This window comes from Crocuta crocuta, unplaced genomic scaffold (genome assembly GCF_008692635.1).
Source record: "Crocuta crocuta isolate KB4526 unplaced genomic scaffold, BGI_CrCroc_1.0 scaffold246, whole genome shotgun sequence".
Lineage (NCBI taxonomy): Eukaryota > Metazoa > Chordata > Mammalia > Carnivora > Hyaenidae > Crocuta > Crocuta crocuta.
Window position 1 is genome coordinate 5,883,935 of NW_027531902.1, and position 14,266 is coordinate 5,898,200.

Consider the following 14,266-nt stretch of genomic DNA (forward strand, 5'->3'; position numbering starts at 1 on the left):
CACAGGTTGGAGCTGCTTATGTTACAGTAAGGCTAATGAATCACCTTATTGATAATTCTGGGATGCTTCCTGCTCTCAGTTTCCCCCACCTCTGGATATGAGTGTTACCCAATGGAACTCCTATTTTCAGAAATGCTTCAGAGTATCTGCTTTATAGAGATTTCCCCTTCTTATTTCTCTTTTTTCCTAATTTTGTATTTTATTTTAGAGAGAGAGAGAGAGCATGAGCAGGGGAGAGGGGCAGAGGGAGAGGGAGAGGGGGAGAGAGAAAGGGAGAGAGAGAGAGAGAGAGAGAGAGAGAGAAATCTTCAGCAGGCTCCACGCAGAACTCAGTCCTACAACCCCGAGATCATGACCTGAGCCAAAATCAAGCCTCAGACGCTCAACTGACTGAGCCACCCAGGCACCCCTTATTTCTTATTTCTATAGATGACTACATATATATTTTTCTATTATGTCTACAGATTTGGTGAAGGAAAGCAAAAGTAGTGAATGTTCAATATGTCTTCTTGAAATTGGGTCAAAATAAGTTTTCTAAAATGCAGAGCACATCATGAATCTGTGACTTTCCTATCTTAAAACCCACTATGGGCTCCCAACGTCCTACAGACAGACTCTAAATGCCTAACTATCACAATGTCCTCTACAATACAGCTGATGACTCCAAACATCTTCCCATTCCCCATGCAATACCCTTCATCGTCCAGCCACACCTAACTACTTAAGAGTTGGCCATACACAACATGCTTTCTTCAGAACTTCATACCTTCGTATTTATCACTCCTTTGGTCTTTAATGCTTCCTTCCTCAGCTCTTTTAGTCCTCTAGGCATTCTTCAAAACCCAGTTTCAAAAGAACACGAAGAAATGCATATCAGGATATTAAGAGTGGTTGTTTTCCTGAGTTTCGCTATCTATATTTACTAATTTCTTCTTTACATTAAGAATCTACTCTTCCACTGAGGGAAAAAGAAGCTTTTTTCCATTCTAAAACTCTGGTGAGGGGTCCTCTCCTCTGTAAACCCTTACTTGACTAGCCAAAAGAGATTCACTTCCTCTCTGTGCCAACACATCGCTATGTTACACCCCTCCCTTTTTTAGATCATATTGCATTGAAAGTTTTTCTTCACCTACTAGACTATAAACTACTTAAAGACAGAGTTCTGTGTCTTCTTGATCTTCCCAGAACTTAAAAGAACCTGAAATTCTGCACATGCCTAATAAATGTTTGCTAGATAAATGAATAAAAAATAAAACTGGAAGAATCAGGAACAGGCAGTTTCACAATCATATGAACTGGTCTCAGAAAGTCAGTTAACTTTTCCTCCTAGAAAAAAGAAAGAGGAAAAGTATACACAGATTTTAGAAACAGTAAGTAAAATATAATAATTATGCAATTATTTTAAATCAGAAAAGATTTTAAGAGATCAGCACATGCAAGCCCTCAAGTTACAGATTAAAAGAACCACTTCCCAGGGAGACAGGTAAAGTGTCTGCTCAAACTCAGAACCTATAATAGAACATGGATTCGAACCCGGATCTTCTAATTCCCATTACAAAGCTCATTCAACTTTATTGACTTATCCTATTACTGTTCCTGTCATGTGAGGCTTAGGAAGGATAATACCATCTTTATAGCTGAATACTGCTTAAAAATGATAGTTCTCCCAAACTGCACCATCACCTAAATGTAGCCACGGTTTGCCTTAGAATAAGACTTCTCTTGGAGGTGGCTACTAGTGCTCAAACTGGGGAAGGAAAGGTGAAAAGCATTCACTCAGGCCATAGATTTGATTTTACCAGGTGACCAAATACCAAACAGAGAAGATAGATCTTGTGGATCTATTCTGTAATTTTATCAGACACCCTGAAAAGCAAACAAGCAAATAAAAGGTCATCTCTTAACACTGAAAGTAAGGTAGGGGCACCTGGGTGGCTCGGTCAGTTGAGCACTGGACTCTTTGATTTTGGCTCAGGTCATGATCACAAGATTGTGGGATAGAGCCCCCAAGTCAGGCTCTGTGCTGAGTGTAGAGTCTGCTTAAGATTCTCTTTCTCCCTATGCCCCCTCCCCTACTTATGCAAGCTCTCTCTCTCAAATGAAAAATAAATAAATAAAAATGAAAAAAAAAAGAAACAAAGTAAAGCAAATTTCCCAAACCTGCATAGTTATAGGCTTATAAGGAAAGAAAGGAGGTTTTTGTTAGTTTGCTTGTGAAAATGGGTTATTCCCTTCCCCCATCCTACAAACACAAAGTTAGGGTAGTTTTCAAATGAGCAGTCCATCATTGCTATTCGATAACACTCACAAAGCCATAAGATCATTTTTTATTATTAGGCTTTAATACTGCTGAAATGAGGCTATAAAGAAATCTGATATTATAAGAAATTCCCACAAGACTTTGGCTCCACAGCAATCAACCTCTCTTAAGAGATACCTTCTATCTAAAATATTCATAAGTACATTTTCTTTACCTTACCTTTCAACCTCAAGATGTTTCTCAGTTCCTTCTCTCCCTACCAGCACTGAAAAGATTTGCAAAGGTCCTACACATTCAAGTCTAAATACATGTGGACTCTGGACTTTGCCATTTAAAAATTTTAATATTTTATTTATTTTTGAGAGAGAGAGAGAGCGAGCATGAGTCGGGGAAGGGCAGAGAAAGAAGGAGACAGAATCCAAAGCAGGCTCCAGGCTCTGAGCTGTCAGTGCAGATCTCAAGGTGAACCACGAGATCATGACCTGTGCCTAAGTCAGACGCTCAACTGACTGGGCCACTCAAGAGGCCCGGGACTTTGCCATTTTAAAGGAAGTACGGAACTAAGTAAAAGAAAAATGCAAAATAACCTAGCTTGAGACAGAGTGACTGCAATGCCACTGCACGTTAGTATGTCTCATCTGCATATGGATTATAAACTAGTGGGAAATAACTATGTCTACAAAAGCCAGATTAAGAATATGGGGCCTCTGTAGGAACAAAGAACCAATAAGGCCCCTGAGAGAACATAAGCTAAAATCTGAAACATAGGCTCAGGGCCATACTATTACAAAAGTGAAGTATAAGAAACAGATGTGTCTTGGGGCGCCTGGGTGGCTTAGTCGGTTAAGCATCCGACTTTTGCTTAGGTCATGATCTCGCGGTTTGTGGGTTCGAGCCCCGCGTCGGGCTCTGTGCTGACTGCCAGCTCAGAGCCTGGAGCCTGTTTCAGTCTGTGTCTCCCTCTCTCTCTGACCCTCCCCTGCTCACGCTGTCTCTCTCTCTCTCTCCTAGAAATAAAAAAAAAAAAACATAAAAAAAAAAAGAAACAGATGTGTCTTTATTTCCCAAAATAAATACCCTTGATTAGCCAGAAATTCCATAGTGTTAGTCACAATAAAAATTTATTCACTAAGATGTCATAACATAAATAAATGGCAAAGTGAATGTAATTATTAAAACAATGATCCATCTCTAACTCTTAATGGTAAACAAACTGATAGGGTTTTTTTGTTTAAATCAAAAGTGTGTTGAATTATCTTTTGTCCAACACTTCTTCGGATATTCTGCTGACCAGTAAAAGATTTTCAAAATTGTAGCACCAGAAAAATAAGCTACTGCTTAATTCTGAAAGTGGTAATCTTTGGTTGCAACTCTGATGTACTTGGCAATTTTTAGTGAGAAATTAACAAAATGCTATTTTTGATAAGTTGTAGAGAATCTCTTAGTTCATGGAGGGGGTTATGCTAAGAACTTAAATAATCTGAGAAATTTAAAAGTAATTTTTTTTATATCTACAGTATCCTGGGGTGCCTGGGTGGCTCAGTGGGTTAAGTGTCCGACTTCGGCTCAGATCATGATCTCACAGTTCATGGGTTTGAGCCCTACATCAGGCTCTGTGCTGACAGCTCTGAGTCTGGAGCCTGCTTTGGATTCTGTGTCTCCCTCCTTCTCTGCCCCTCCCACACACACACAGTGTGTGTGTGTGTGTGTGTGTGTGTCTCTCTCTCTCTCTTTCTCTCATTCTCTCTCAAAAAATAAACAGTAAAAAATGTTTTTTAATAAATAAATCTACAATATGCTAAAATGAAAAAAATGTGTACATTTTACCACTAGCTGAATTATCTAAGAGCTTAAGTTATGTCATTATGCTAAATAGGGCTGATCTTTTCATAGCAGTTTTCACAGCATAACCATCAAAAAAAACTTAGGTGGATAAATCAGGACAATACTAAAGAGAATACATAAATGCTGCGCTGATCTTTCAAATACCCTTCTAGAGAAGAAAAAAAAAAAAACAGTAGAAAGGAAGTGGTTAAGGATACTTCCAGGCAGAGAAGCTGTCCATAAACCCTGACCCTAAAAATGCTAACTAACCACTCAATACCCACCAAGGAACAGCCCTGTCGTGGCCAGCCCCAGTGCTCAGCTTCAGGCCTCCCTGTTAAATTTTTTTTTCAATGACTTGCTCCAATAATTCAAAAAAATTTTGTTCATCAGATCTGCTGACAACATAAAGCTGAGTAGCTTAGACAATGTGATAAATGAAAATTACACTTGGTAAAATATCTAAAGGATAGAACACTAGGTTAAAAACAAACTAGATCTAAATTAAGGGTGATATATAGATAAATGTCTGCCATATAGTATTCTTTATTAGCTACATATTTTTATATATTCTTTTGCATCTATTAAATGTGTAAATGAAACATTTTTTAAAAGTTAATAGTAAACAGGGGAGCCTGGATAACTCAGTCAGTTTTAAGTGTCCAACTCGATCTCTGCTCAGGTCTTGATCTCAGGGTCATGAGTTCAGGGCCCACTGACTCAGCGCTGGGCATGAAGCCCACTTAAAAAATTTTAAAAAGTAACAGTAAGTAAAGCACTAGAATAAAGCATATTAAAGTCCTTTCAATAGATTATTTCATTTAATTCTCATAACAATCCTAGTGATGAGGCATTACTGTCCTCATTTAAAAAAAAAAAAGCCAAGTTAATAATCCAAGGACACTACTACTGAATGGGAAAACTCAATCTTTTTGTCCCTATTGTCCCTGGCTTGATTCACTACATGATTCTCTTCTCTGAAGTTAAAATGAAGACAGGAAGATGTGGATTAATAGCCAATTATGAAAATAAATAGATAGATAAATAGGTAAATATATAAATAAATTCATCTACAGGCTTACATGACCAAAGTAGTTAATGGGAACAAAATGCAGGATATAGTTATTTAAAAAAAAGAAAAAAAAAATAGTTGCAAACTTGGACTATCTTGAGCACCCTGATAAAAGAAACCCATTCTGAGCTCAGCTGATTAGAATCACATTTAAACCATGAGATGAGTTTTTTGAATACCATGATTTCGAGGACTTAAAGTTAGAGACTATCTAGAAGGATTTCCAAGTTTGAAAACAATGGCATCCAAGAAAAAATTAGGCTATGGAAATCAGGCTGAAAAAGAGAAGCATATGGGAAAATAGACTAGCTATCATCATAAAGAGACATCAAAGCAGTCATCAAATATCTGAACCCTTGGCCTATCAAAATGGACAGAGTTGTGTTCTATATGACTTCAGAGAGTATAACTAGGACGAATAAATAGACAATGTAAAGAAGTCAACCCCACAATCATTATTACTAAAGATAATCAAACAGAAGAGAGATGGACTAAAAACCCAAAGGTTCCAGGGGGTTAAAAGATACAAACTTCCAGCTATAAAATAAATAAATCAGAGGATGTAATATGCAGCAGCATGGTAACTACAGTTAATATTACTGTAGTACATATTTGGAAACTGTCAACAGAGTAAATTCTTTTTTTTTTTTATTTTTTTTAATGTTTTATTTATTTCTAGGAGAGAGAGAGAGAGACAGCGTGAGCAGGGGAGGGTCAGAGAGAGAGGGAGTCACAGACTGAAACAGGCTCCAGGCTCTGAGCTGGCAGTCAGCACAGAGCCCGACGCGGGGCTTGAACCCATGAACCGCGAGATCATGACCTAAGCGAAAGTCGGACGCTTAACCGACTAAGCCACCCAGACGCCCCTAGTAAATTCTAAAAGTTCTCATCACCAGAAAAAAAAAAGTTTGTAACTCTGTATGGTGACAGAGGATAACCAGATTTATTTGATCATTTCACAGGGTATACAAACATCAAATCATTACATTGTACACCTGAAATTAATATAACATCAATAATATGTCAATCATATCCCAAATTTTTAAAAAAGGTCCCTTAAAAATCTCAGATTCTTTTTCCCTAAGCCTTATCCTTAAAATGAGGGCTCTGTTCTCTAAAACAAATTGTATTCTTGATTTTAACTGTATGTTAGTCATTTAACATTTTATATGCATAGTCCTATAAAAGAAATGTCACAAATGATGGTCCAATTGGCAGGCTAGTCTACAGAAGCTTATTTTACAAAGCTGCACTACAACATTTACTACAGTGGAGTTACATTTTATTTGCTTTTATCTTTCCCAAATTCAACCTAATCTTCACCCCCATATGAGTCTCCCAAATATGGTAAATGAGACTACATTGAAGAATCAGCCTAAGCTGGACGCATGTAAGCAGGAGGTCATCAGGTCAAGACAGCCTTAAAGAAAAAATGTCCTTTTTTTCCCCTTCAAGTGGTTGCTCCCTAAAGTGTCATCTCTAGTAATTTTTTACTAAAGCAATTTGCCTTATTTAAATTCCACATTTCTGCACAGCCTTCTTCATGACCCTCTTCCCTAATTTCAGTAACCTTAAATTCCCCTACACTATAGAACCCTACTCTAGCCGTACTCTGGCTGCCCCGACTTACCATTAATACCCTGATTTCCAATATTACATTTGTCCCTTCTAATCACAACCAGGAGTATAGAGGCAATCTGACTAGAACAGGTTATAAATTCTTAACCTAATCAGAGGTATCTGAAGCAGGTTATTTGTCTATCTAAATGAATGCTTAACACACAGAATTTCAGGCAACATAATACGGTGAAATTTAAAAATTATAATGTTGATTAAGATATTTTTGTGCAAAGTTCATCATAAGCCTTGTCTGAAATCAGCTCACATAATAAGTGGATTCTGTTTCATAACCTTTCTCCTTCCTCTAATTCTAGGTTTCTAAGAATTGTATCCCTGATTTATAGGCAGAGGAAGTCTGGGACTGGGAAAAATGGCTTCCACTGGTACTTGTGTAAATTAATAAACTGCAATTAGAGAAAAACCTTAAATAGATAAATAAAATATTAAGAAGTCTGGGAAATTCTAAGAATGAGGAAAATGAGTCTATATACTTGTCCAAGGTTTAACATGACATCTGCTTTCCCATCAAAGGTCAACAAATGTGGTAGAAAGACAACAATCTATCAGCTTTAAAATACAGGTATAAATGATGATGATGGGGGGAGCTGATTAGGTGTAATAAAAACAACTAGGAGAATGATATTGAGGGGAAGGCAGAAGGACACAGTCAACAAAGAGATCTTTTGAAATGAATTAATAACCTGAACACAAATAATCTACCGACAGATAATCATGACTTGACTGTACATATAACTAAAGGTAAATACATATTATTCTTAATTAACACATAAAATGTTTAGAACAGGGCTTGGTATATAATAAATACTCAAAAAGTGTTCACTTCTACAACTATTAGTTTATAATACCCAGTTAGTTTGTAGTTTAAAGGAATTCTAAGAACTTAATCTTACCCACTCCTAAGGGTTACGAGTAATACATATTTTAAGATAAACACAAACCAAATGCATTACCACTTGCAGACTTCTGAAGATAAGAATCTTCCTTACCCTGATGTGTTACACTATATCACAGATGTGTTACACTACACAGATCACAATAATGTGTTACACTACAAATTACTAGAAAACATTACATTGCTAATGATTAAAGTTGTACTTCACCCTTTTCATCCTTGACAATCTTGAGCCTTCTTCCCATCTATTTTAATATCTGGTTAAAACTGTCCCTCAATGTACCATGGGGGAGAAGAAGGGGGGAAATGGTGGGGAAGAGGGAGAGAGGCAAACCATGAGAGAGACTCTTGAATGCTGAGAAAAAACTTAGGACTGATGGAGGTGGGGGGGAGGGGGGAGATGGGCATGGAGGGGGGCACTTGTGAGGATGAGCACTGAGTGTTATATGGAAACCAACTTGACAATAAACTATTTGTGGAAAAAAAAGGATCAACTCGAAAAAAAAAAAAAAAGAAATAAAGCTTATATTCCAAAGGTTAAAAAAAAAAAAAAACCTGTCCCTCAATGTACATTTTGGTTACTACATCCTTTTTTTCAGCTGTCCTCCCTCTTCCCAATTCTACCCCACCCCCAAATCAGGACCTAACCTCTAGCTCCCACAGAGTTGGGCACATCTGGCATATTCTCTTTGTACCTTCCAAATGCCTCTAATGGGTTCCCTTATCACATACCATTATAATAACTGCTGCTATATCTACTGCCACTGTAGTCTGACAGTTCCTTGAGAACAAGGTCCATGTTTTCTTCATCTTTATGAGGCTAGCACACAAAGCCTGATTCTAAAGGCTTCTAAATGTTTGTTAAATGAATGACCCTATCCTTCAGAAATTAACTACATCACAAGAAGTAGTTTGGTAAATTACAGTAGAGCTAGATAAAGTATTACATAGTTACTGAATCATTATAAAAATTAAGTCATTATGAAAACTCAGTAATAACTGTTAGAGGGGCTGCATATCACAGTGACTCAGAGCATGAGATCTGGAGCCAGTGCCAGCTTTCATTCATTCATTCAACAGACATTTGATGAGAGACCACTTTAAGCCAGGCACTGTTCTATCCTGACCTCACAGAATTTACATGCCCATGGGAAGAGGCAAACAATAAACACAATAAAACAAGTAAATTGTGCAGTGATATTTATAAGGTGATATGTATTAGAGAGTAAAAAAGAGCAGGGAAAGGGACTGTGAGTGAAAAGGGACACTGAATAGGATGCTATGTGTAGACCTCCTTTACTCAAGGTGAGATCTGAGCTAATGCTTCAAGTTCAGTGGGATATCTAAGAAACTGTCAGACTGTTTTCCAAACTGACTGCACCATTTTCTATTTCCAACAGCAGTATTTGAAGATTCTGATTTCTCCACATTCCAATAAACACTTGTTATTATCTGACTTTTTTTTTATTCTAGCCATCACAGTAGATGTGAAGCGGTATCTCTTTGTGCTCTGGTTTACATTTCTCTGATGGCTGTTCTTTCTCCCCTACACTCTTAATAGTGTCTTTTCAAGGTCAGAAGTTCTAAATTTTGAAGACACTCAATTCATCAATTTTTTCTTTTACAGATCATGCCTTTTGTACTGAATGTAAGAAATCTTTGCCTAACCAATGTCACAAAGGTTGTATACTATTCTTTTGTCTACAAGTGTCAAAGTTTTAAGTTTTATATTGAGTTCTAAATACTCAACTTGGAGTATTTAGTAACTCCATTTGGAGTTAATTTTTTTCTTTTACTGTGGTACAAAATATGGATCAAAGTCCAGTTTTTTGCATGTGGACATCCATTTGTTGAAGACTGCCCTTTTGCCACTGAAATGCTTTGGTAACTTTGCCAAAAATCAACTTAACGTATGTGTATGGATCTATTCCTGCACTCTCACGGAGAGTATAGTATAAAATGTGCAAATTCAAATCTCTACAGTTGCCAAAGTTCACAAAAGTGTGTAAATGGGGCAAATGTAGGCCAACAGGAAGAAGTGGGGGCTATATCTTACTGAACAGAATACATGCTATCCTTAAAGCACTCAAATTCAACAGATATTAAAACACTGTGTAGGGGCTTCTGGGTAACTCAGTTGGTTAAGGGTCTGACTTTGACTCAGGTTATGATCTCACAGTTCATGAGTTCGAACCCTACCTCAGGCTCTATGCTGACAGCTCAGAGCCTAGAGACTGCTTCAGATTCTGTGTATCCCTCTCTCTCTGTCCCTCCCCTGCTCATGCTCTGTCTCTCTCTCTCTCCTTCAAAAATAAACATAAAAAACAAAACACACAAGCAAAAAATAAAACAAAACAACGTGTAGACCAAAACACTGGTGTGTTTATGTGGTTGAGGGGTGTGTATAGGACAAAAACATTGGTATATTAATATATTAAAGATATATTAAAAATGAAAAAAGATAGAGAGGAGACTAAATTGGGGAAAAGGTTAAAGGCAGTTTTATAGCAATAGGTAAAACAGAGGGAGTAACAGAAAGGGAGAAAGATGACACTAACAGATGGGAGAAGAAACTTAAAAGGTCAGATACCAGACTGAGAATTAAAAGGGGTTAGGCCAAGTGTTGTTTTTTTTTTTTAAAGGTAAGGTTAACTAATATAACTATTAATAACAATTTAAGAAGGGCAGCCATAGTTTGGCTCAGTTAACAACAATGACATAATTATTTACATTTATAGCTTAGTTAACTTTTGTCTTTGCTCCTCCACAATTAAAAAAGGGAAAAACCAGGGCATCTGGGTGGCTCAGTCGGTTAAGGGACCAACTCTTGATCTGGGCTCAGGTCACTATCTCCTGGTTCCTAGTTCGAGCCCCATGTGAGGCTCTGTGCTGCCTGCACAGAGCCTGCTTGGGATTCTCTCTCTCCCTGTCTGCCCCTCCCCTGTTTGCTCTCTCTCTCTCTCAAAAATAAATAAGCCTTTTTTTAAAAAAAGTGAATGACTTATCCATATTCTTGAAGAGAAAAAATGTATTCTGTAGGGCAGGGTCGGTGTCACTTTGTGCCTTTATAGCCTGCAGAGCAAGGTTCGTTCTTTTTACCACTGGGCAGCCTGCACGGAGGAGGTCGGACTCCGGCGGCTCCGAGCTGCCTGCCTGCTGCTGGCTGAGCCGCTAGGGCTGTTCCTCCGTGACAGACTAAGAATACCTTCTTTCTTAAAGGAAATTCACTGAAGGTTCCTGTTTCTTGTTTGTTTTGTTTGTTTTTAACTCCTGATCCAAAAAATTAAAGAACAGCTATTTGCTTTGGAAAAAACACCCAAAACTCTGAATAAAATTATAAATCCATATTGTAACTTACAGAAATCCAGCACAATATTAATAGTTTTGTCTAGGCACAGGACTATATGGAGTTAGTTACTTGCTCTAAGTGTTTTGTCCCTTCTATTTCTTAATATTTTTCTCTATTTTCTACAACATTCCATTTCCTTTCCTAAAATGGGGGACAAAAACAAGCAAGACAAGTTTCAACCAAGTAACATATCATGAATTACCTTTAATCTCTTAAAATACCAAAAGAGAAATAAATTTAACATGGGTGCCAAAGAAATGTCCCCAAAATAAATTATTCCTAAATGCACATTTAATAATTTGGGAACTTCAGAAGAAATATGGTTTTAATCCTATTTTTTTTAAATTGGAGATAAGCTCTTTCTTAATGCTAAACTAGATTTAACAGCTATAACTTACTGTGATGTCTGGAGTTCGAGCAAGGGTCAAGCTGTGATAAGCACCTTTATTTCTGGCTCACACATTTGCTTCTTAATCCAATAAACGTGTATCATCTCTGTCTCGGAGCTATCAGTATATATCAAATATAACTACCAGATTCACCCATCACTCATTATAATACTTCACTATATTTACCTTGTATAAATGATCACAAATGTCTTTCATTGTCAAAATCTTAAACCATAAAAAATTTAACTTTGTATTTATGTTTACATTTTACTGCCCTAACATGTATCCTATACCAATTTTATTAAGTGGTTAATATTTATTTTAAGTCATAGTTGCTAGAGACCAGAATTTTACTTTACTTGCTCTATAAAGAGTATAATCAAATAAAATACAGGTAATGAAGACTATTACCAGTGCTTATAGGACTGTGTCATTGCCAAGAGGTTAAAAGTTGCTATTTTTCAATTAAATTTGTCAACTGAATTATGGGTTACACCAGAATAAGTTAGTCACAAATCTGGAGCCACACAGTTCCAGGAGCCTGTTCATTTGATGGTATAAAGATTTCCTTATTCATGCCAAGGGCTTCTAAAGTCGGCCAGAGAAATTGTTGAACCTAGTAACTGCTCACCATCTACAACCTGATGAATTCATTACTTTAGATAATGCTAAAACTTGGTGGAGGAAATGTACAGGAAGTAAAACTCTTATACTCTGGCAGTAATATCTAAATTTTTTTAATGTTTTATTTATTTCTAGGAGAGAGAGAGAGACAGCGTGAGCAGGGGAGGGTCAGAGAGAGAGGGAGTCACAGACTGAAACAGGCTCCAGGCTCTGAGCTGGCAGTCAGCACAGAGCCCGAGGCGGGGCTCGAACCCACGAACCGCGAGATCATGACCTAAGCGAAAGTCGGACGCTTAACCGACTAAGCCACCCAGGTGCCTCTCTGGCAGTAATATCTAAACTGGTGTACTTCACTAAGTAATATCAAATTATTCTTCAAAATGAAGAGGCATATACTCCTCAACCAGCGATTCCAATCCTAAACACACACACACACACACACACACACACACACACACAACCTCTATAGAAATTCACACATGTTCACAAGAAGCATGTTCAGGACTGCAGTATTGTCTAATAACAAAAAAACTGGAAACTACCTAATAACTACCCAAAGACAAACAGGTAAATAAATTATGGTGGAGCTACACAACAGAAAAATGTTGAGGGAAGAAAAGTACATTTCAAGAGCATATTACAGTATATTATATATCTAAATTTTAAAAACATGCAACATAGTTATATTATTTAAGGAAACAAATATATTCAGGATACTATTTACCTGTAGGGAATGGGTAGGAAGATAAAATGAGAGAATGGTACACAGAGGGTTCAATTCCACAGTGTTTTACTTCTTTTTTAAAAAACCTGAAATACAGCAAAATGTTAAGGTCCAATTAAGTTAGGTGGATGGTACATAGAATGATTTTTCTACTTTTCTTTATCCTTTTCTGCATGTTTTAAATACTTCCTATCAATTTAACATATAAAGAAATCTGAACTAGGTGGATTCTATCACTATCTGACCATGAGTTAAGTAAAGCCAGCAACAAAGCACCTATAACAGAAGACTGTTTGCACAAGACCTAGTTCCATTGGGAATGCTAGAGCTACATGCATGCACTGGCACACATCACCTAATTAAACCCCCAACACCACTGTGAAAATGGAGGTATTATCCCCATTTAACAGATAAATGAGGTCAAAGAAATTCGGTATCTTGGCTAAGGTCATGTAGCCAGTAAGTCACAGAGAAGAGCCCAGATAATTTGTAGGTGTAAAGTAACTTTAACAGCAACTCTAAGGAATTTCAAAGGAAGGGGGTATGCAGTTTAGTAACTTGTTAAAAAGGGGTTTCACTTGATCACAAGTTCAGTATGAGTCCCAAATATATGGCTATAAAAAAAATCAGCTTAATTCTGAGTTCTATAATAAGAAAAAACCAAATAAACAAACAAAAACTATCAGTCAACCATACTTTGTACTAATATGTGCATACACCAAGTACTGACTTTAATTTTAGAAGCTAAATTTTAAGAAGACATTGATAAAATGCAGAGTTGTTACCAGGGGCAATATTCCAGCTGAATAAAAGAATAAATGTCAAATATTCTAACCATTAGCTTTTTAAAACTAGCTGAATTACTGGGTATTTTATGTGATGAATCATGGGAATCTACTCCTGAAGCCATGAGCACACCATATACACTGTATGTTAGCTAACTTGACAATAAATTACATATTTAAAGAAAAAAGAAATGGTGAAAGACTAGAACTATGTAAACATAAAGACTAAGTGGTACTCTAATTTTCCATTCTGTATTTTTTTGTCACTCATTTAATGCTTAGTATTAAGATAAAATGTATGCTGTGCTCTGGAAAATAAATAAATAAATAAATAAAAACAAAATTAGAAACAGAGTTGAACTGCTTTAGGAATATGAGCATTTCTCCAAATACATTGGTGGATATAATGCTCTCATTTAATTATAAACCACTGTGGGTTATGATATGTCTTGGTCAGTTCTGGCTGCTATTACAAAATAAACTGGGGGTACTTAGACAACAAACATTTATTTCTCAAAGTTCTGAAGGCTGGGAAGTCCAAAATCAAAGTGCCAGTAGATTCGGTGTTCATGAGGGCCCCTTCTTGGTGTATACATATCTGCCTCCATGCTGTATCACCACATGCTGGGGGTCAATAGGGGGTCAGGCAAACTCTCTGGTATCTTCTCATAAGGGCATTAATCCCATTGTGAGGACTATGCCCTCA

General features: G+C 37.0%; 1 protein-coding gene across 5 annotated transcripts in view; it reads right to left on the reverse strand.

Annotated features, from left to right (window-relative positions):
* Nucleotides 1-12,835, reverse strand: part of NCOA1 (nuclear receptor coactivator 1) — a 214,653-nt gene extending 201,818 nt beyond the window's left edge. For all 5 annotated transcript variants that reach the window (XM_077774063.1, XM_077774064.1, XM_077774062.1 and 2 more), the window contains exon 1: nucleotides 12,776-12,835. The gene's annotated coding sequence lies outside the window, so the exon portion shown is untranslated. The remainder of the gene's footprint in view (nucleotides 1-12,775) is intronic.
* Nucleotides 12,836-14,266: the final 1,431 nt, after the last annotated feature.